Genomic DNA, 23,593 nt, shown 5'->3' with positions numbered 1-23,593 from the left:
TCTAGTCACTTAAATCAGTTATGATGCACACATATGAATCGTGACCACTATCAAAGCCATAAGGGATGCATCCACATGCCAAAATGCAACACTATTCTGCCCACCAAGGCATTGTAATGCATAAACTAAGGACGTACTACATGATACTCATGTAAGGCATACATCAATTGCAAACCATGTGTAACTTAAGCAATTATACTTCTCTTGCGTCAGCTGCAAATGTATATCGCATGCAATCCATATATCCCAAATATGCCTTGCAAATGCACATCATATCCAAATGTACATTCCATGTATTCCATACATGCTAGCAACCTTGCAAATGTATAGTTTTAGAGCCTAGGTATAAACCATACCACATCCATACCAACTCAAAGTGACTAGTACACTCAATAGTGATCCCAATGATAGAAATATTGTCAACGTGTAGTACCCTGAAAGCAAACTAAGTACATCCAAGATCCACTACATAGCCGAGTTGTCCATCACTAGGAGAGTGGAGGTACTATGAGAGAACACAACGGAAAAAGAAACTCAAACACATAGAAAAAAAGAGACAATCTGCAAGAGAAAAAGAAAAGAAACCTACAATAAACAAGAAACAAATGTTAAATATAGAAGGAGGACTGATCAATCCTTACACACAGCCCACAACGTCAATGAGGGTACAAGATCAAGCTGATGATGATGCCAACTCTAAAGACAGAGAATGATGACGGAGTCAGAGTGTGCACCTACCAAGGAAGGAGGGAAGATGATAATCTAACTAACTTACAAGTGGGAAATGGCTATAAATAGCCAAAAATCCCAAAAACTAGCTGACCTGAAATTTGGGGGCAAAAATATGACCAACCAGCATTTAATACTGGTAAAAATGCCAAAAAAATCTCAAACAGGGTGAACAATGTCTGGCAGGTGAGGTAGACTCAAGAATGCAGAAACTACCCCAGGAAATACACATAAAATCTCAACTGGATGAGAAAATGCACTAAAATGCAATAAATTGAGCACTCTAGAATGAGCTACCTCGTCCATCAAAACAAGTGATACACAGGTCAAGCTCCTAAAGTCCTCATCTGACACAGATTGAGGCTCACAAGCAAGAGATGACAAGGCATGACAAACATGACTGCTAACACCCCCTCTCAAATCTTGGATGTGGCGGAAGGCCAAGGGAGAAACGGATCCTAAGATGGCAAGAGAAATGCCAATGTCAATGAATTCCATTGATGAAGATTGCCGATAAAGAAACTCCTTGCGATCCTAGAAAGCCTCCTCTAAAACAATAAGGTCCAAAAAATCCATAGCTGCATCACCGAGATTGTCTCCTCTGAAAGGGATAGGGAATATGAGGGAACCACCCGAGGAGAGGGTAGGGGATGGGAAGGAATCTATGGACAAGAGAGTGCACAAGCAAGAACGGGTGTAGCAATTGACAACTACCTTGGAGGACCCCACATAAGAGAAGGGGAATGGAGCCTGTAAAGCCCACTCTCCTGCCAACCCAACACAATAACAGCCCCTGTAGAAGAATCCTCAATACAAACGGCCCACTTGTGAAGACAACCCGATACCAAGCCTTGTAAGGCCATAAATTGAGAGGAGTGGAAAGCCCAAGTCTGGAACATAAAGAGCCTATGAAAGGGAGCTCGATGCGCGATCGGGAAATAAAGACAAAGTGCCAATACCACAAATAGGCACTGAAACAATGTCACCAACACTGACTAAATCCTCAGAAGGTCATAGATCATGCAACAAATCACCTTGTGGAGTCATATGACTAGAAGCTCCACTATCAACCAACCAAGGCCTCTCAAGAGATGAAACAACCACGAAAGAAGGCTCCTCCAAGTCAATAATACGAAGGAACGGTGACTCATGGGTAACCGCTAGAGTAAAGGTAAAAGGCTCGGATGTTTTAGTGCCATCCTTCACTCCCAAACAAAGGTGAGGATACTTCTTCCAATATTTCGCCTCTGGATGTGTCTCCTTCCTACAGTATGGGCATTTAGGCTTCTCTGAGTCAGAAACAGAACTTGAAGAACTCTCTTGTCTTTTAGTGTGTGACTTTCCTTTCTTTTGCATCCCCCCTCCCAACTTGCAACAAAAGCTTTGGTAGAGGTGGATCCACTAGCTACCTCTTTGGTGCACTCGTCATTCTCCAAAACAAGTGGAGCAAGCTCCTCCCATTGAAGCTTCTCACGGGTCCTTGATGTAAGAAGGCTAGTGAAGAAGATATCAAACCGGGAGATGGCAACTGAGTCAAAAGAATCATGGCCATATCCTCTGAAGAGATCATCTTGCCAAGGGATGCAAGCTCATCCCCCATCCTCCAACCTATTGATATGATCCTTCATGGAAGAAGAATCATCAAGAACGAGCATCTATAGTTTCTTCTCAAGAGTAATCTGATGGGCAAATGTCTTCAGATGGTACAAAGAAGCAAGCCTTGTCCACACTTCCACTGCTTTCCACAACCTGTGCACATACACTAGGACGAAATCCGGTAAGCTCGTAAAGAGGAAAGATCAAGCTTTTGAGTTGAGCTGATACCATAAGGCCGAACGATCCATTGATAATCCAATGATTGGACGCTCCACTAGATGAGGAATAGGGTGGGTAACAAACTCCCAAAGATGGAAGGTATCAAGGACGCACTCCACCTTACACGACCAAAGCAAGTAGTTGGAACCATCAAGCCGGTCTTTTTTAGGCGTACGGACACTTGCATAGAGAGTGCCACGGAAGGCATATGAAGGCTAGCAAAACAAGCCTTCTATGAAACATTGGAGGGAACGGGGAGGAGAGGAGTCTCATACAAACGGGCTAGGTGACCTCTAATCATCACGTAAACTAGCATGAAAATCTCTCCGTCTCTCAGAGGAAGAAACAGAGACCTCATCCTCTGAAACAACAAAAGACTGATGATAAGACATCTTTGTATATATCTACAAAACACCCACAAAAAGTTGCATTTGGCTATGGACAGCCTCAAGACAGGAGGAATCGGCTACAAGATACAAAGATCTCGATGTAGAAGGTCTGCCTGAGGGAGAACATACTGTCGACTACTCACGAAAATGCAAGAGCACCAAAACGCTAATGTGAATGCTATCGCTTGCTCCTAAAAGGTTGTGTTTAACTATATAAGGTAGTCGCCCGACAAACAGTCACCTCCACCCAGTAGGCTCCAGATGATGATGCCTAAGCACTAAATGCAATCGCTAGCTACTAGGAGCTTGCATTTTCAGCAAACACAAATGTGGATGGCCTCACAAACTCTGTGTCACTCTCAAATACCATGCTCTGATATCATGTGAGAGTGTGCAACGAAAGAAGAAACTCGAACAGGGAGAAAGAGAGAGACAATCTGCACAAGAGAAGAATAAAAGAAGCCTTCACTAAACAAGGAACAAATGCTGAATACATAAGGATTGATCAATCCTTGTACGAAGCCCATAGCGTCAATGAGGAGACCAAATCTAGCGTCAATGAGGAGACCAAATCTGGCTAATGACGATGGCAGCACTAAAGACTGGAGGATGATAACAGACTCCGGAGTGTGCACCTACCAAGAAAGGAGAAAATATGATAATCTAATTAACTGTCGAGTGGGAAATTCCTAGAAATTGCCAAAAATCCCAAAAACTAGCCAACCTAAAATTTGGGGCCAAAAATATGGCTGATCAGCATTTAATGCTGGTAAAAAATGCCCAAAAAAAGCCCAAAAAGGATGGACAATGTCCAACAAGTGAGGCAAGATGAAAAATGCAAAAACTGCCTCAAGAAATGCACATAAAATCGCGATTGGAGAAGAAAATGCAATAAATTAAGGGCTCTAGAATGAACTACCACCTCCATCAAAACAAGTGATACACAAGTTAGAGCTCCTAAAGTCCTCGTCTAACTCAGACTAAGGCTCACATGTAAGTTATGACCACGCATAACAACATGACTGCTGAAAGATACAACTTGCCCCTTGAGCATCATGCAATGCTCTAGACCTTCTATGCTCTGCTAAACTTAAATGAGCCCTGCTAAGAAACCCTTCACCTGTAGTTTTGCATTCTGCGTTTTGCATTTAGGGTTGTGTTTTGTGTTTAGGGTTTCACAGTGGAAAGCCCCAAAAAGGGGTTGGGCACCCACAGTGGGGCACCACCCTAGACAGGTAGCGCCCTCCCTCCAAGCGCCACCCTAGACAGTCTCATTCCTATTTATAGGTTGCCTCTATCACTCATTCAATACGGCTAATTCATTCAATCTGTCGCCTCTTTTCTCCATCCTCTCCATTGCCCTCATACCCCTTCAGGAGGACACTACGGTTTGTGGTTCATGACTATCTTCATCATCTTCCTTGTACTATGGCACCCTTGTTTCCTTGTATCACATCCACTCCATGATTCAGAACTTCGTCATTTCATTCATCAGAGTTTCTTCTCTCTTCTCTTCTCCATGTTTGCCAAGTTCACTCCGTGTTCCTCCCCGCAAACCCTATTGTTTCGCTGGTACATCATCTTTAGACAAGCCCAATCCAAAATCGGCTCTAACTTAAACACATCAAGGTAAAGTGCAACATTGAGGATAATCTGCCAAGTCTCCTCCATCCATTGCATCCATCAAAGGAAACAATACTAAAACTTCACCAAGAAGCACAAGGAAACTTTACCTCTCTCTTCACTTGCCTTAAAACCTCCACTAGGTTCTGGGCCTTTGTCTCCCTAGAGCATGTGACTTTGCATAAGAATTTGCATACTATCCCAACCATACCAAGATACATTTTCCCATACATTGTATGCATTACTAGCTATATTTTTCCTCATGACCAGAACTATATGGAGCATTTGCATGACCAGCATTAATACCGAGAATCCAAAATATGGTGGACTACATATATGCATTGTCAATCTTGCCACTTCGTGTCACAACATTATCCCAACATTGCTATACATGGGGTTATGCATATTAACAACCATACCCGGATACATTGAGCCTTACACACTATGCATTGGTTGTTATATACCATAAGGAGTTGTGTTATATATCCCCATATACAGTCCTTGACCCACTATAGTATGGAAATTGGTGCCATCCCAAAGTACCATGGCTGCCTCATCATTGCATGCATTCCCTGCTATCCAAAAAGGATTGGATTGGCACTTCTAAGTTGGCCTTGCATATGCATTAATTGCTAGACTAGCATCATTTTCTTATGCTCACTACCCACATTTGGAACATCATCCTGTTGTATTGGCTCTTCCTTCATTACATCTTGCTATCTCGAAGCTCTTTCAAGATTATGTCCTCTTCTTGCTTTTGCTGCTCTCTTTTAAGAGGTACAAAAAGTGCATGCATTGAGGATCATTTGCCAATTGCATAAACATTTCAACTATTGTTCTCAACTCACTGTTAAATTGGTCATCAAATTCCTCTTACTCTTGTTGGTCGTCATCTTTAAGAGACCTAGAAGGACCCACCTCTTGTCCAATTCCCATTCTCAGCTTGCTACCCATGCTGCGTACCTTGTCCAAGATTAAGCATTGCATTTTTCCCAACAATTTATGAATTTTCAGATTGAGAGGGTATCATTCCTACTTGATCACATTCACTATCTAAAGACATTCCTATTGTAATGCTTAACTAAATACAATTTCAGCACTAGAGTAAAGCTTCTAGCCTTCAATCAAGTGCCTCGAGCCCACCAATTCCAAGGATTTGATAGTATCCCAGTGGTGGAGCCTTGGAACTAACTATCCTCCTTGAATAGAGTGATACTAACCTGATTTTACAATAATTACAACAAGTAATTAATTCACATAAACTGAAAATACAAAGGTTACCACTTAATCTTGAACAACGGACAGCCTATTGACCCCAAAGCTAGCACCGGTATTTCTTTAACTTTTATTGCAAATGGATGGAATACAATTGAGATCCTTTGACCTCCTCTGCTAACCCAAGTATCACTTGCTATCAAAACTGACTAGCAAGTCTTCAAGCAAATTTGCCCCTTGGTTTACTTAGGGATTGACCTTCACCCTAATCCTTGAAAGATAAATTCAACCCCAAATCTAATGTTGCCTAGTTGACCTCTTGAATCTCCCTAAAACTCTTTAATTTCAGTTACTAGAATTCAAGTCCTAGGCTTCCAATTCTAAGCATGCATCCAGAGGTTGCTATCAAACCTATTTTCTACTGTAAATTAGGGTTTACAACAGAGATTTTCCAATATCTCCACCTCTAATGACTCAAATGACTGGATTTTGCTAAGATAACTTGAGAGGTGCTTGGGGGACAAGAGTGAATATTGTAGAGAGAAATTTTAGAGTTTCATTACGAGAAATGTTGAAAAACTATTGCTGCCCTACTCAAACAACCATGGAAGCTATCACCTACAACTTAAGACCACCAAAAAGATTACTACCCACTCCTGTATGCTGCCTCCTACAATAGAAGGACCTTGGGATGCTATCATCTACTACTAGAGGGCTCCAAACTATAGTCACTTGTTGTAGGAATGGTCCTTGGTGACTGCAAATCACATCAACAAGATATCCTTGCTCTGTAACAGTTTGTTTCTCTCTCACAATGGCTAGAATAGACTTCCACCAGCCCCCAAAAAAGTTTTTTCCACTTGTATGGGCACGTTGCCCTAGTTGCGGCCTTCTAATCTCATTTTCTAGCATTATCTAACATATTAAATTAATTATTAGAATATTAATTTTGAAAATGAATTTAACTGTTATTTTAGTGCTCAAAAAACTAATTTCACCAGTTGATAATTAGATTGGCTAGGCCAATTTGTCTTCCAAGTATCCCTAAGATTGACATTAATTGATTAATTAATGTCCAATCTCTAATGTCACTGCTAACATTAGCGACCAATAAATTGGTTTAGGCCAAAATCTGACACCAGGTACCACCTAGTATCTGTCAAACATAACTTATTGCAACGTTTGCCTTTGGCATCAACTAATATTTCAGGGTCCTAGATCCCACATTGTGAAATAATTAACTTCCATCCCACATGTACAAGTCACATTAGCACATTTGATTTAACTTTTAATCGAATGCCAAGCAAAGCAATTAAATTTCACATCCTCGTGACACCTGACATCTTTGATTTATGGGACTTTGTTACTACCCCAACCCCCCTTCCAATGAAGAAACCCTGCATTGATTCTACAATGCACCAAGCAACCCTTTGGGATCGACTCAATTGTAAAGCACGATCTTCTCTCTTTATGAGTATGCATGTGCATAGACTTCAAACTACAGCAAGCCATATAACCATAGATGAGAGACTCCGAATGTTTTCTGTTGACGATTCCCCTTCTATGCAGGATCACATTAACAAGATGGAGGATATATTAGATAAGCTTGCATCCCTTCACAGGACGATATCATCGAAGGACACAGTGATGATTCACATTACTCAATTATTATCTCCCAAGTATGATATCTTCTACACTAGCTTGCTTACATCTAGAATTTAGGAAACTCTTCTATGGGGAGAGCTAGCTCCACTTGTTTGGGAGTATAACAAGTGACTTAGAGAGAGGTTGGTAACATGGATCCAACCTTTCTAAAGCTTTTATTGTAGGTTCGGGAGGGGGCAATAAGAAGGACAAGGCTAAGAATAAGATAAATCTAGTTAAATATTTGGAGTCTTCTTCAAGCTCTAGCATAGATTCAAAGATGCCTAAATGCCCACACTAGGGGAATGGTACTCGTCCCAAGAAGAAGTGTTAGAAAAAACACCCCTACCTTCATCCAAGAGTAAAGGATATAGCCAAAATATCTAAGCCCTTCCCTATTTCTTTACTAGCCGTTACACAAGTCCATGTTCCTTCACATCCATGAGACGAAGAAGCTTTCTTCATTGGCTCCAAAGAGGCCTTAGTTATCGACAATGGTGCTCCAAGTCATATGACTCCTCAAGGAGATTTGTTACAAGATCTTCATCCATCAAAGGTAGTGACATTTCTTCAATGCCTATTTTTCATGTTAGCACATTGCTATTATTGTCTAACCATCCATCAAGCTCCGATTCAAAAGTCCTACATATTCCAGACTTGAGCTTTCCACTCCTCTCAGTTTATGGCCTTACTAGACTTGGTATCCAAATTGTCTTCAGCAAGCAAGGTGCTTTTAATTAGGATTCTTCTATAGGAGTCATTTACCAAAAAGTTGGCAGGAGAGGACTATACAAACTCCATTCCCCTTTCATTGTACAATGCCCTTCCAAGCCAATATTCCATAGTTGCACCTGTTCTCGATTGTACATCACATTTTTCACGCGTTCCATCCCATCTCCCAACATCTCCTCTAGTGCTTCCCTCATTCCTCCCATACCTTTCAAGGGGGGGAACAATATGGTGATGCACTTATGGATTCCCTGGCCCCTTACATTTCAAAGAGGGATTCCCAAGATCATGAGAAGCTTCTTCATTGACAAACGTCATGATTGGCACTTCAAGATTTGAGAGGGCGTGCCAACAATCATGTCTGATGCACAATCATCTGTTGAGAAACCCTTCACCCGTAGTTTGCGTTTTTTGCGTTTCTGCATTTTGCGTTTAGGGTTTAGGGTTTGCAGCCCCAAAAAGGGCCGCCATCCTACACTGACTGTGCCTATTTATAGACCACTCTCTCATTCATTCCTCACGGCTAATTCATTCACTCCGTCACCTCTTCTCTCCAGCCTCTCCATTGCCCTCACACCCCTTCAGGAGGACATTGCGGTTCGTGGTTCGTGGCTGTCTTCATCATCTTCCTTGTGCTACAGCACCCTTGTTCCCTTGTATCACATTCACTCCATGATTCAGATCTTCGTCATTCCATTCACCAAAGTTTCTTCTCTCTTCTCTTCTCTTTTCCATGTTTGCCGAGTTCACTCCGTGTTCCTCCCCACAAACCCTACTATCTCGCTGGTACGTCATCTTTTGACATGGTATCAGAGTTGGATTTGCTCACCTAGCAACAAAGATCCTCCATTCTAGTGAAGGCAAAGACCAGTGGCAGGTTCAACTTCCACTTCTCTTCTTCTTCCGCTACATCAAAATCTCGTTTTTGCAGATTTCAGGTGTTTCAGCTTATTGCCCACACCCTGTTTGCAAAGGACATCTCAGCCGAAGCTGTCCATTGCTATCTCCATCAATTAGCGTCTGATTTTCAGTCCTCTTCACGCAGTTTGGAGCTGATTTCAGTCAGGCGACTGTTGTTCCTGTGCAAACCTGCTGCCGTACAGCCTGCCACGACATCACAGTCCTGCTGCCTACGTTTTTAGTCTTTCTCTCTCCTGCAGGCTGCCCTGCCTACGTTTTTAGTCTTTCTCTCACGTGCTGCCTACGTTTTTAGTCTCTCTCTCTTGCAGGCTGCTCTGCCTACGTTTTTAGTTTTTCTCTTGTTGCCTACGTTTTTAGTCTCTCTCTCTCCTCACTTGCGTTTTTCTACTGGTTGCTGGTCACATCCTCCTCACACTGGCAGCTCACTTCCAGCCCTTCCACTACCCTCCCACCTCTTGAGGCAGACATTGCGGTTTGTGCTTCACACTGCCCTCACACCCCTTGAACAAAGAAAAGTGCTATATCAATCCAAACCTAGCCAACTATCTATTAGATGAATAGAGATATTGGGCTTATCAGAGGTGATCTTTCTAGAGGTTGCAATGAGATCCAAGAAAATGGGTGTGGAGGGATCCATTCCTCAATAGGCCATGCAACATGACCTTCCTAAACTATACTATTAAGCTAGGGAGGAAGATTCAAATGAGCAAAATCAAAGCACAATTTGTTAGCAAATATGTTAGTTCATGGCTCAGTCTGTACATGCCAAAGAGGGTTGGGCACATTCTAGATATTTTAGGTATTTTTTATTTGTCAATTTGATGGTGTTTATGGCATTTATTTCTGGCCGACTTGACACCATTTATGGCAATATTTTTGCCTATTTATTCAAGCTCCTCCTTCACAGTCATTATATATCATCTGTCGTTCATCATCTGATAGGTTCTGGTGGAGGGAGAGGAGCACGTGTGAGTGCCTTCACAACTGGTGACTCGCATTGGTTTTGTACTGTCTCATATCTTCGTATATGGATTCCATTTTTGGAGTATCTCTTTGCTTCTGAGTTCTTTGTGCAATGTTCTTTTCATTTGCATTGTCTCTCTTTCCCCTTCCTTTGTCTCTTGTATTCAGCAGTCTATTACCACAGTTTTCCATGCTTCCATCACTGCATTCACTACTGACACAACTAGCAACCACCTCCCCCCTACCATAAACAAGGCATCTCATACCATTTTATATCAGATTTTTGGAGACAACTAGATGATAACTTTAAGCCTAGAAAGATATTCCTCCCCCTATGATTATTAGCTTAAAGTAGCTTGGTAGTTGGTACTTGACTTAGACACCACAAGGACCCAATGGCATCTACAAGAAATAGTGAGCTCTATGGAGGGGGGGGAGAGAGACTTCCTATGGACTATCCCAAAGCTCAATAGGTATGGAGGAGAGCCCTTAGGATGATCTTCCATAGCATAGCAAAGACCATGGTTGCAACCTAGCTTTTCTTTTATCATCATTGATCATCTAAGCAAAGCTTTCCATTTCAAATTACTCGCATGCACAGCTAATCCAAGAACATTGTCAGAAATGGGAGGTGATTGCAAGGTACATTTGGAACATGAAGCACAGCCATACTATAGATCTTTAGGATATGTTTGTCAAAATCATATAGAGCAACGAAAGCAAAAAGATAGAACTATTTTAAATACAAAGGACTGAAGAGACGAACAAGAACACGTAAAATCAAAGATAATAGACTCAAGAACAAAATCCATGTACCAAGGCATAAGAGTATATACAAAGGCATGTATTGTGGGCAACCAACATAGTACTCCCGATCTCCCTCTCACCAAAACGATGCAATGTGCTCATACCAAATGCATGTGAGATGGAAAGACAGCCAATAAATAGGCTGAATCAATACATCCAAATAATCAAGTCGGATTGGCCAACACTAAATATGCACCACCTCAGAAATGAAATGCACTTAGACCATGAGCCCATAGATTCATGATATGTGTATCACTAACACCCTCTCCCAAATCATGGATAGTAACTACAATAAACTATACAATGATGAAAAACCCCACCATAAAGATATACAACAATGACAATCAAGTAGGATCATGGAGACCCAAGCAATGGGTGATCAAGTCACCACCAAGGTGCCTTAGAAAGACATTGTATATCAATATCAATCATACCAATCCTTGACCATAGAGAAAAGAAAAAGTTAAATTGCCCATTATGAACCAGCTCCTCGTAAGTGCTATCGCAACCATAACATGGATTCCCCACCTTCAACACCACCAAAGTATCCCCTTATGTGGGAACAAACTAGGACCAAAGATCTATCTCATGAACAGCTCCAAGATTTTGATTCTAGTAGACTTCATTGTGTACGTAGCACACCTCACTCAAGGTCCACCATACCTCCATATGGATGAGGCTCACATGCCCTACCACCACCATCCACTCGCACTCCTCCAACACTAGAGAGTTGTAAGGGATAACAAGCTAGAAGGACAATTCAACAGCCATCATGACCGTGGAAGCACATCGAAACCCAAGGATAATAAGTCGTCAAATTGGCCTTTGCCCCCCCGCCCCCCCCCCCCCTCCTCCTCCTCTTTCCGCAACACTCCTAGCTTGTAATAATCCTTATAAAGATACTCCTCCTTACCACAATGATAGCATTGACTTCTTTTTCTTCTACATATCATCCCTCTAAAGCAGCTAAGGCACCCAAAGAATAGCTGCCAAAACAAGATGAAAACTTCCCCTATAATTATAAAGGGGACTTATGCTCAAGTATCATTTATGTCGTGTTCAAAAATGGCGGGTGAAATCGATGTCTAAGCTCACAAGGCATTTGCAATATTATCAAAGTCTGGAGGCAATTTGTAGAGAACAATCCCCAAAAAATTGTTAATACCTTGAGCACACAAGTGATGCTAGTTTGAAGTCCTAACAAGTGACAGGCAACATAGCTTAGTCTAGATCTTGTGCAACCAAGAGCTGAACTTAAACAAAAATAACTTTGTTCAAAGATTTCTTATTTGCATGATTTGAAGCTGAGTTATTGGCTTACGTGACAAGGTCAAAGGTCTAATTGTGAGAGTGACCTCTGCAGTGCAATGTTCATGGTAACAACATTTTGAAGCTGGGACTTTGGAACACGCATACATTGCTGGATATAACTGCCTGCACCTTAAGTTGCCTATGAGGGCAGAGAGAAAACTGGAAGAGATAATTCTTCTCGATTTATCAATACCCCATTGCGTAACTGAACCATTAGTAAATCTCTACATCCTCCTGCCCATGATCATTGCGGTTAACAGACTCTCATATGAAGGAGAATCTCTACGTCCTGCCCATCATCATTGCAGTTAACAAACTCTCATATGAAGGAGACCTGCTCCACATCCATATATTGTGCTCTCCAACAACCATGTCTATTACTAACGAGCCAATAATGCTACACAAGGTTTCACTAATCCAAAGCCATAAGGTTTAAAATCCAAGAGAGGACGCTTCAGAAACAGTTGATGGTAGCCATAGGCCAATTGTAGTTTGAGAAATTGTAATGGAGGGGAAATACTTAGGTCAAGTTGACCTAAGTATAAAAGGTGTAAGGGACACTGCATAGGGACCATTTTGATAAATATACATCTGTCCTTTCACCTTCTTCATCTTCTTCCCTATCCTTCCATGGCTGCCAACCATCTCTCTCCTCTTCTTGCCTTTCTCTCTCTACTCCTAGTATTTCTCTCTCCTCGTCACCCTCTTTCTCTCTCCTCTCTGCAGTCTCTCCCTTCTCTCCTCTCTCCTAGGTCTCCTTCATTACAATTGGTATCAGAGCTTAGTTTTTAGATCCTTCATTTCTCTCTCCTTTCCCTCAAATCTAGTCTCATTTTCCAACAATAAACCCTACTTTTCAAGTACACAAGCAGAGATGGCAGCTTTCTTGGAAGACACACAGGAGTTATGGTAGGAGGATTGGCCAAATCTGGAGGCAAGGAGACAAGAATAACAGCTCGTTTTTACTTCACAGAGCAATTTTAGGGTTGCCTCTTCCAAGAAGACCCCTCCGGACTTGGGGAAAAGACTAACCGTGACTATCTTTTACAAAAGTGAGTTTTCCCCCTTCTTTCTCTCAGAACCCTCAAGCTGCCATGGAAGCTCCAACCCAAAATCTTGCAAGATCTCTCTTCCCCTTCTTCTAGGGCTTGCAAGGTACCTCCAGCCACTCTCAAGTCCTTGGGCTCACCCTGGAGTACCTGAGTGCCACCCCATACCTTGCTCAAGCCCCAAAGCTGCCCCCTTAACATGACTTTGTGGATCAATGTTACAGTTCTCTCAGACGATTAGTCCAGTGACATCTCTGCTTTTACAGAAAGTAGCTGCCTAACAGGCACTTTTCTTGCTCTCTCCTCAGCAGCTCAACGCAGGTTGCGCTGAAACTTCAACTCTGTGATACCCTGGTTCTTAGGCTTACAATACACAATACCCTTAGAAACTAGCCGCCTTCTTCCTCCATGCCTCACTCACACTCGATACACTACATAGCCCTCTTTAACCTTGTAACCGAGACGGCGGGCTTTGTCGAGACGAGTGATGCGCACAATATTGAGCAGCTGGCAGTACTCCCAACAACGAACACGGAGGAGGAAACACATCACATCCGACTGCTTCTTGCGAAGATTGGCACAGAATGTTTCACTGAGAGAATGTGTTTCACCTTGGGTGTACATTAGAAACTCACCAACAGATAGTGTTGCTAAAGCCAGGCTGTTGCTTCACTGCAAGATTCGAGGGTTGAGCAAGAAACCTTGCCTCCTTTTCCCAGCAAGCAACCAATCTGGCTGTGAGGCACAAGGAGACGCGCCATTACAAGAGGCGGAGGTTCATCGTCATCAGAGGCCCCCATGTCTGCCTCAACAATCAAGCCAAACACTCTGAATAGAGCCTCTTGAGCAAGGCACAAGCTCTAAGTGCCAGGAATTCGGTTTTCTCTGCTGGAAGCTCATCCTTTGGCGTGACTCTTATTTGACAGGGTATTTCTCGCCTCATCTGTTTAATAATCTTGCCTCTTTTTCCCAGCAAGTGAGGCACAAGGAGACGTGCCATTACAAGAGGCGGAGGTTCATCATCATCAGAAGCCCCCATGTCTACCTCTACAATCATGCCAAACACTCTGAATAGAGCCTCTTGAGCAAGGCACAAGCTCTAAGTGCCAAGAATTCGGTTTTCTCTAGTCAAGCAGATATATATAACACTCTCTTTTGATCCCTCGACAGGATCCTCCACCTTTATCTTTGGCTTGCAATCATGCCGCAATGCCTTGATTGAGGCCCCTCCCTTCCCAATCAGGCTTCCGATCTTTGAAGAAGGGCATAGGATGCGGTGCTCCACATCATCAGACTGAGGGCTCTCATCAGGATTAGGTCTTTTCTTCTGTCGCCATTGGATTCAAGTGTTTTTTTTCATCATCGTAGTGTGCGTGCATGCGCTTTCCCGTAGATCCAAGGAATGATGAGCAAGTGTAATCAATCACAGAGCAGACATGAGGGATGTCTATCAAAGCTGATGGAAGAAGAGGCAAAAGACCCAAAAGCAGCAGGATTGGACAAGCTTGCAGGCCTCGACCCATGGCTTCTGTGTCTCTGACTTGAGAAGAGTGTTGCAGAAAGCAGGCCTTCATTTTATCGTGCCATCTCAATCATGGGCTCATAAAAGGGGCACAATCCTAGTGAATTCTGGGAATCTCGATAACTCCTGCACGTGAGGAGGCGGGTCTCAAGATTGTGCATTACACTAGTGCTCCCAGAGCGCTAAGAAGGGTAGAAATCCCAGAGCTTGAGGTCATCTCTTAGGCAGTTGCAGAATTCTCTTTAAAGAACTTTGCAGCACAGGACTTGTCTAGCTCAGTCATGCACATTTTGAGAGTGTAGACAGGGTCAGAAGATGAGCCTTTATCAGTAGCAAATCCTATGTAGATGTGCCATTTGTGTATCTTAGTGTGGTCACCCGGAACATATGCCTTGCTGCCTGATCCAAGATGGCAAAAAATTGATCAAGATAGAATATCTCATCCATGAAACTTCCATGTGGAAAATACTGCTCCTGGGGGAAGATGAACACCCTTGTGTATACTTGCAGCCATAAACCTCCGAGGACAAATTGGACACATACTCCAGAAAAATAGGAATACATCTCAACAGCTTGGTATTACCACATGTCTTCAGGATAATTTTGTAGGGGTACACAAAGAGGCTGGACTCAGAGAGCACATAGGAATCAAAATGGTCATCGCTCAGCTGCGACACAATGGTGCATTCCGCAGCGTGTAGGACATCCAGTTCCATCCGTGAGAAATTCCCTACTTCTTTGCTGTCCGACTCTGGTAAACTTCCTAATGTTCACACTATTTGAATGGTCACAATTGGCGATCTGAAAGTACTACTATTCAACAAATTATCCGCTGCTGCTCACTCTTCTCATTGTGGTCAAAATGACCTATAGTTCATCTACTATGGATAGCCCTTGTTGGCCATATCATTCTTGAGAGATTACTCCTGCTACTTAGCTAAAACATGCACCATTGCTACTGGTTAAAGTTGAGTTACTGCTGCCAAATCTTGGTTGAACATGAAGTCTGTCGCTCTTACTGCCACAAAGAAACTACTTCACTTGTATAAAACTCGTGGGAAATCAGGCGCAATGGCTACCAGGATCATGCTCTGTTTTGCTAATACAGTGTGTTTTTTATATCGGAAGGAGCAGTAGCTTGCAAATCATGTACCACAGATGTTGGAAGCAAGTTGGATATTTCAGAAGAGCTGAGTGGACTCTCTAATATCTGTTTCAAATTTGGAAAAACATCAGCAAGAGCAATTCTGCCTCTCTTGACATACTACTTGAGTTGTTTGGTCCAACTCTTGTGAACATTTTGATGCAGCAAGCATGTGCAGCTAGTAATTTAGTCAATTAGCTTACCCAAACCATGGTTGCTATGGTGTATGCCTTTGTTTTTTTAATTGTGGCTTTGATGCAATCAGTGAGTCACTTATTTGTAGAGATGCAGGTACTCTAAATTGGGGGCCCGAGCCCCAATCATTGACATCCAAGCAGCTTGCACATGTATGGACAGTAAATGTATGACTTGATGGATGTATGGTGAATGTATGCAGTGGGAGATAGGTGTACCATGTGTCTCAACTTTGAAAAGTCAATTACAGCAAATTTTGCATATTTACTGTGAGAAATATTTTTGCATGGCCTCGTAGAGGGGATCAAGGGCTCCGTTTCAAATCAAGAGGCTCGACGATTGGAGCTCCCTACCTCGAGATATTGCAATTTTGTGACAGGAGGTCCCGTGGACTGCACCTAGTATGGTAGGTCATAAGGGTAAAGCCAAGACCTAGAAGAGGACATACATCAGGCATATTTGGAGCAGAGACTGACAGGACTAAGAGTAATGCAAGAATGATGGTTCTACTGGAAAGAAGGTGAATCTCAGTAGTCAAATCTGCAAGCTTTAAGGTTTCTTGACAATCTCTTTACATCACTCAGGGAGATTGACAAATCTGAAGTAGATTGCAGGTTGGTTGTTGGAACTGAAGGCTCTGTGTGAATAGCATTCAGTTCATAGATGTAGACACATCAGTTACAGCATTTAGAGGCATTCTCTGAACGCTCTGTGTGAATATTTAGGGAGATTGACAAATCTGAAGTAGATTGCGAGTTGGTTGCTCGACACATTAGTTACAGCAGCAGCCTGCGGAATAAGAATAGCAGAGTTAAACAGTCAATACTGATGCTTGATCCATAAACACTCTATTCTGACAATAACAGTGTGTCGTATGCACTTGCAAAATACTCAGTGACTGCATCTCAATTGTCATCATTGAATGAAGATGCTCTGAATGCAAACAGTAGTGGTAAATATGTTTATGAGCCTTGAATAGTGAGCAACAGTTGCTTAAATGGTCTGAAATCAGCAACAGCAGTGAGCAGCAATTCTGAGGCTTGAAGCAATAGTGGGCAACAGTTGCTTACGTGGTCTGAAGTTTAAAGCAACAATGAGCAACATTAGTGGGCAACATGTATGCATATACTCAACCACATTGTCCCTATGGACAACAACATGGTTCCTATCAACAGCAGACATATGGAGATTCCTATGCCACGCAACCATATGGGCAGCTGCCTCATGGAGACCCTGATGCAATGCAGGAGCGGCAAGCAAGTGATTATGACCGACATCATGCCGATACCTATGCTCATGGACTTGCCAATCATCATACTTATGGTCAGCCTAGGATGCAAGGACACCATTGTAGTCATGTTGGACAATTGAGACATGCATTCTCATAGATATTATGGACAGCATGACCAATGATGTGGGATCAATGATCAAAGGCAGCATGCTTATGACGGTTATGCGTGTGATGCGTAGCAAGGCTATTATCACCACATGCAGTATGGACAGCATGAGTATCATTATGAGCAGCAGCCTCATTGCTACAACCATCCATATGGGCAGCATGAGCATTATCGTCATAAGCATGGACAGCCATCTGCTGTATATGAGCAGCATGCTTATATACGTGAGTAGCAAATACCAGTGGAAGCAAATGCATATGCTCAACCAAATTGTCCCTCTGATGCGCAACAGGGCTATTATCACCATATGCAGTATGGACAGCATGAATATCATTGTGAGCAGCAACCACATTGGTATGACCATCCATATGGACAGCATGAGCATTATAGCCATGAGCATTATCACCATATGCAGTATGGACATTGTGGGCAGCAGCCACATTGGTATGACCATCCATATGGACAGCATGAGCATTATGGTCATGAGTATGGACAGCCATCTGTTGTACATGAGCAGCAAGATGACTATGAGCAACATGTCAGAACTATTACTGAGCTGACCAATGGTGATGAGCAGGTGTGTAAATTACTATCTAAGACTAAACGCATTAGACACCTTACTAGTGATACAATACGAGAATTGCATGCTGCGGGCTTATGCTATCGATGTGCTAAGCCAATATCTTGTAATCATCAAGCCACATGCGGAGCAAAGACTGCCAAGACACGCTTAGTATTAGAGTATTATGATGCAAAGGATGGAGAAGATCTTGTTGAAGACCGTTTTGGTATGGATCCACAACAAGAACCTCGGTTCAAGAAAGCAGATCATGGGCAGCATGTGGATTTGGATGATCATGACCCCATGCGGGAGCCCCGTCAGTCCACAGACTTGCAGTTTAAATACTTGGACATCACTAAAAATGCAAGGTCCATGAATATGCAACACTTAGGGCTGATGCAGTCCATGCAATGGTGACTTCAGCCTCATATGTTTCAATCATACGGAGCATGGTGATGCCTGAGAGGCTTATGGAATAGCTAGAGAATACCACCATACTGATCATGCTTCCAGTTGTACTTGACTTTAACCTTATGGAAGCTGATCCAATGCATGGCAGCGATACCACTTTCCCTTTTGATCCAGGTGGCTACAGGCTGACCTTGACCCTCTGCATAGACTAGTACTACTCTTGAATATTAGGCAATCTTGTACTGGGTCTATGCCAAGAAAACCCCCCTCCCCCCCCCCACTACCTTTTGGCACTTGTAATGCTATACAGAGTAGTACTCTGCAGCCCACTACTTGGCTATACCAATAAGTCCGATCTTTGTTTTTTAGGACAAAAACTTCATTTTGAGTGGGGATGGATTGTAATGGAGGGGAAATACTTAGGTCAAGTTAACCTAAGTATAAAAGGTGTAAGGGACATTGCATAGGGACCGTTTTGATAAATATACATCTGTCCTTTCACCTTCTTCCCTGCCCTTTCATGGCTGCCAGCCATTTCTCTCTCCTCTTCTTGCCTTTCTCTCTCTACTCCTAGTCTTTCTCTCTCCTCATCACCCTCTTTCTCTCTCTCTCTCTCTCTCCTCTCTGCAGTCTCTCCCTTCTTTCCTTCTCTCTCCTAGGTCTCCTTCATTACAGAAATAGAGGATAATCGCTTGTAATAGGTGAAGAAATGTGGTTCAAAGCTCTCTCAACCGGTATGAAGCATGATTATATGCATGTATGCATCAGAGAACAAGACAAAAAACTGGTAAAATCCAATGCAGAATTTGGTTACAGATATCAGTTAACGACAGAACAAATATGTCTCTGCAACGCTATGCACCAGACAGACAGACAAAGGGAACGAAACCAAGCTACACAAAAGCTTCCTCGGAACAGTCAGGAGCAGATTGACAAATAACAAAATTAAAGAAAAGCGACCCAATTACTGGAGAATCGTAACACCAGTTACTACAGAAAACAATATACGGATGGAAGCAAACCTGCTAAGAGTCGCAGAGAGAGAAACAGAAGAACGTGGATAGGCAGATTGAAGTGGCAAGCATTCCTTTGTAGCAAACCATTGCCTTTTTCAGGGCAGTGCGAAATCCCTGCTTAGGTCCTCAACATTCGCTGTCTGGTCTTCTTCTATCATGTGGCGCTACAAGCCCCAGAAGCCCCTGTTTGTATTGTCCTGCAAGTGAGGCAAAACGCGCAGGTATTGGAGCATCGCCAGAGGCTTAAAAAATAAGCAAATCGCAAAACTAATCGCAGTGGAGGCCGAATGATTAAGCGAGCGATGCACTAATTCCGAAACCGAGGTGACATGACTTCAAGGTATTTCTTTCTGGTCACGGAAGATTGTTCCGCATGTTTAATAGGCTGTTCTGACCGACAAAGAGCGCAAAAAATGCCACAAAAATGGGGGAGGGGGAGGGACCGACTACAGAGGATATGGAGCCTTGTAGGGTTTAAGTTTCCGGCAGGGCAAAGCACTGGCTTGTGTTGCGTGGAACCGGGGCCGTGCTGCCGCAGGACGGTGGCAGTTGCAGGATCGTTTGGGGCTGTAGGAAGAGGACTGCGATACGATGATGGGGAGTCTCAACATCTGGATGGAGGGGGTAAAACCCTAGGAGGATCTGGAAGGCAAGGGAAGGCAAGGGAAGCGGGGCGAAGAGGGAGGAAAGGGGATTATGATAAGAAGGTCTGTACAAGTGGTGGAAGAAGGAGGGGGGCGCCGGCTATGGAAGAGGGCCACAAGAAAGCTTAATACGCAGAAACGAGGACGGGGGGAGAGAGAGTGGAGAGAGAGGGGGATGACGGGGGGGTGATGGATTCCCGGCTCCACGTCATCCTACACGTGGCCCGCCTGCCGTCTGCGACGCTGCGTTTCCCGCGCTGACGTCACCAGTGGATAGAGCTCCATCCCCTTTATTCTGGCTTCTCTGGGTTCCTTTTATTTTTAGAGAGATCCTTTACTTTTCCTTGACGATGAACGAAATGGTTTTTAAAAATCCCTACCTTTTAGATTCGGATGGTTGCATTACCCGCAGCACCACACGCAAGTCCTGAGTCGATGGACCTACTTCCGTGGGCTACTTGCACGACTCTTGCTAAGTTCACATCCAGATATCACATGCACGATGGATGGAATGAGGAACCCACCATTTGTCGAGTTAGAGAAGCACCAAGCGAATGAGAGAAAGCTAGAACCTTGCAACCATCCTCTACCTGTTCAACACTTGGCCCCTTGTGAACATTGCTGTCACCTTGACTGTTCAACACTTGGCCCCTTGTTGTGAACATTGCTATCACCTTGACTTTCATTGACCCATCTAACTTAGAGCCTTCACTAGACTTTCAATGTAAAGGTAGCCATAATTTAGTATGGCTGCCATCCTATTATTGATGAAATTATCAAACATACCATTGATCCTACATGGCAATGATTCCAAACCTCCAAAATGTGCAAGCATATAAGGTGATGGAATAATAAAACAATAGTCAAATGCACGTTCCTCTCTATCATGTGTGAGTTAATGCACATTGCACTATATGAACTATAGTTAAGAAATAGCTACAATACCTCTCTCTCTCTCTCTCTCTCTCTCTCTCTCTCTCTCTCTCTCTCTCTCTCTCCACAATGGATCCTAGGACCTCAGGAAGGCACGCTCCTAAAGGACATCATGTGTTGTTATGGCTACATTGCCTCGAGATGAAGGGTCAATGGTACAAATGCAACCATTATAACATTAGCTCTCTTGTAATGGGACAAGGAGAAAGAATGCACAACTACCTCGCCCTATAGATGAGTAGGCAAGGGTTGGGTTTGCCTACAAAAGGAGGGGTAAAAATATGGGAGCTAGCAAGGAGGGAGTAGGCAAAGAAGTAGCATCATCACAATTGAATAGATGGAGGAGATCAAGGGAGAAAGACATGGTAGGTGCTTTGCATCCCCCTATTTTATCATCACCATATTCCCTTTGCAATCTTCCAACTAAATCTAAAATGGTTGCTAAGCTACTTATGCGAGGAATTATGAACTAGTATCTCAACATCATCATCCAACTCTACTTCCTCTAATTGTGATAGGTGATCATTACCCCTTGCACCTACACGGTCTTCCACTAAACCTCTTATGGGTGATCTTTGTGGGGCTTAGTATATGGCAACATCATGATTATATTGCCCACAATTAGTGGTGATGGAGATCGTCATTGACATATGTTGGGGAGTCGAAGTCATCCATAGGAGGTATCAAGGCTCACAATAGCACACTTTGGATATGGCACGAACCATGCAGTGGCACCCAGTGTTGAGAGTGGAAAAGACTGAATTTTTGACTGATTTTTGTTGTTTTTGAGGTTTGAATGATTGATTTTTGAAGGATTTAGAGTGATGTATGGTTGTTAATGGAAGTTTTTGAGAGTGTTTTGGATGATATTGATTATGTTTTGGAAGTTCATGATGATTTTTAGTGGAGAAATGAAGCTCTGTGAAGTTCTGATAGGTTCTGTTGAGGTTCTGATTGGTTCTGATACCTTCTGTATAGCTTCTGTTTTGTTCTAATTTTCTTCTGTATGAAGTCCCATGGGCTCTAATGGCAAGTGGTTGTGCCACCACAACGAGTGGATCTTCAACCTAAATTTGAGGCTTTCAATGACCTTCATTTGTTCTTTCCATAGTTTGATGTTGATTCCCTTTGATCATTTCCTTCAAAAGGTGATCAACTCTAATCACTTATTTGAAAACTTCATTAAGATCATTCTAATCCAAGCTTGAGTTTGCAGCTAGGCTTTGTATAGTTATTCATCTTTGATCCCATCGATGAACATGATTGCCATAACTTTCGAATTTGGTCTCTAAGAGCACCGTATTTTCTTGTATAAACCATGGATGTTAATCATGCAATCTCTAATTGCTTCATTTTCCTCTTGGCTTACCTTCATAAGCTTGGTTTTTTATGAGAGTGTTTGCATGGCCATCTTCTAAGAAGCTTTGGATGAATAGGTCCTTGAGCATACTAAGGTCATTATTTTCTACATCTAAGCTCTAGAACCATCTTCGTTTCTCTCCTAAGCACAATCCAAAAGCTTATGTTTTCTTCTCGCCTATTTTGAGGATATTAGCCTCACAAACTTGCTCAAATCACTCCATCAAAGCCATATGCTTAATATTTTTCTAATCATTTAGCTATGATGGGAATTTGAGCTTATTCTTACTAGGGTTAGTCCTAAGTCATTCATCATTGTTGTGGCTATGGTCACACTAGTTTGTTCTATTGAAAATTTAACTAATAAATTTTTAAGTAGTAGATTGACTAAGGTGTGAGTGAATGTTCTAGGAACTCTTAATAGCTTGATCGTATTTTCCATTTCATCCATGTTCTTATCTAATTTGTTTCTCTTCTCTTATTGTAGGGTCCATTCAATCATTCTTGTTGTAAGGTTTTGGGTTGCCACTCTAGTGGCTTTTACATCTACAAGTCACTTATCCAATGTTCTCCCTACAAGTTATGTCCTTAAGGCTTTGGAGTACTCATTCAGATGGACTTCCAAAAACTCATGGAAATTCATTCTTCCACCATCTTGAGGTTCACTTGCTCTTTAGAGGAGTGGGAATTCTTTGGAGGAAGTTGTTGTTAGGTGATGACACTTTAAAGCCTTGATTAGCCTTTAGTATATGTAGGTCAAAGATGTGTTACAATGAGTTGCCTTATAGCCCTTATCAACTTGATTGGTTGTTTTGGTTCCTTTATGCAAGGCTTAGTTCTTAATTTCTTTCTAAGATGCTTGCAAGAATGTATTGCTCTTGAAGAGCAAGTGGCAGGTTTTTTCTTCTAAGGTTTCAAGGTTCTAAGGTCTAGGTCACCTACTTAGTTAGCTCTTTGGTTTACTTAATGTGTGCTCCACTCAAGCTTGTTAATACAAGTTTTAAGCTCTTCTACCTAGTTTTTTGGTATTGCCTATGCTAGTCCTCTAGGTCCAAATTGTTATCCAATTGTTATGGGTCACTTAGTGTTCTTTGAAGCACAAAGAGTACTTCTTGATAGCACTCTTGGAAGGATGCCGACTTATCCTTTGCACTTAATAGTTGGTCAAGATGACTTTCAAGGTATTGTTTACAGTTTGGGTTGGTCACAACACCC

The 23,593-nt window shown here is 42.6% G+C and overlaps 1 protein-coding gene and 1 pseudogene across 2 annotated transcripts in view; both read right to left on the bottom strand.

The window, feature by feature from the left end:
- LOC148029879 (Leucine-rich repeat family protein) overlaps positions 1-20,237 on the bottom strand; it is a 60,491-nt gene extending 40,254 nt beyond the window's left edge. The window contains exon 1 of one of the 2 annotated variants that reach the window (XM_087686189.1): positions 19,449-20,237. The gene's annotated coding sequence lies outside the window, so the exon portion shown is untranslated. The remainder of the gene's footprint in view (positions 1-19,448) is intronic. The other variant, XM_087686190.1, reaches the window with a different exon arrangement.
- Positions 14,878-17,821, bottom strand: LOC148029880 (S-adenosylmethionine decarboxylase proenzyme-like; annotated as a pseudogene).
- Positions 20,238-23,593: the final 3,356 nt, after the last annotated feature.

The sequence above is a fragment of the Lygodium microphyllum genome, chromosome 10, assembly GCF_053477565.2.
Source record: "Lygodium microphyllum isolate KBCC chromosome 10, Lygodium_microphyllum_v1.1.10, whole genome shotgun sequence".
NCBI classification, from domain to species: Eukaryota; Viridiplantae; Streptophyta; class Polypodiopsida; order Schizaeales; family Lygodiaceae; genus Lygodium; species Lygodium microphyllum.
Note: the sequence above shows the minus strand (reverse complement) of the source record. Positions and strands in the feature narration are given on the sequence as shown.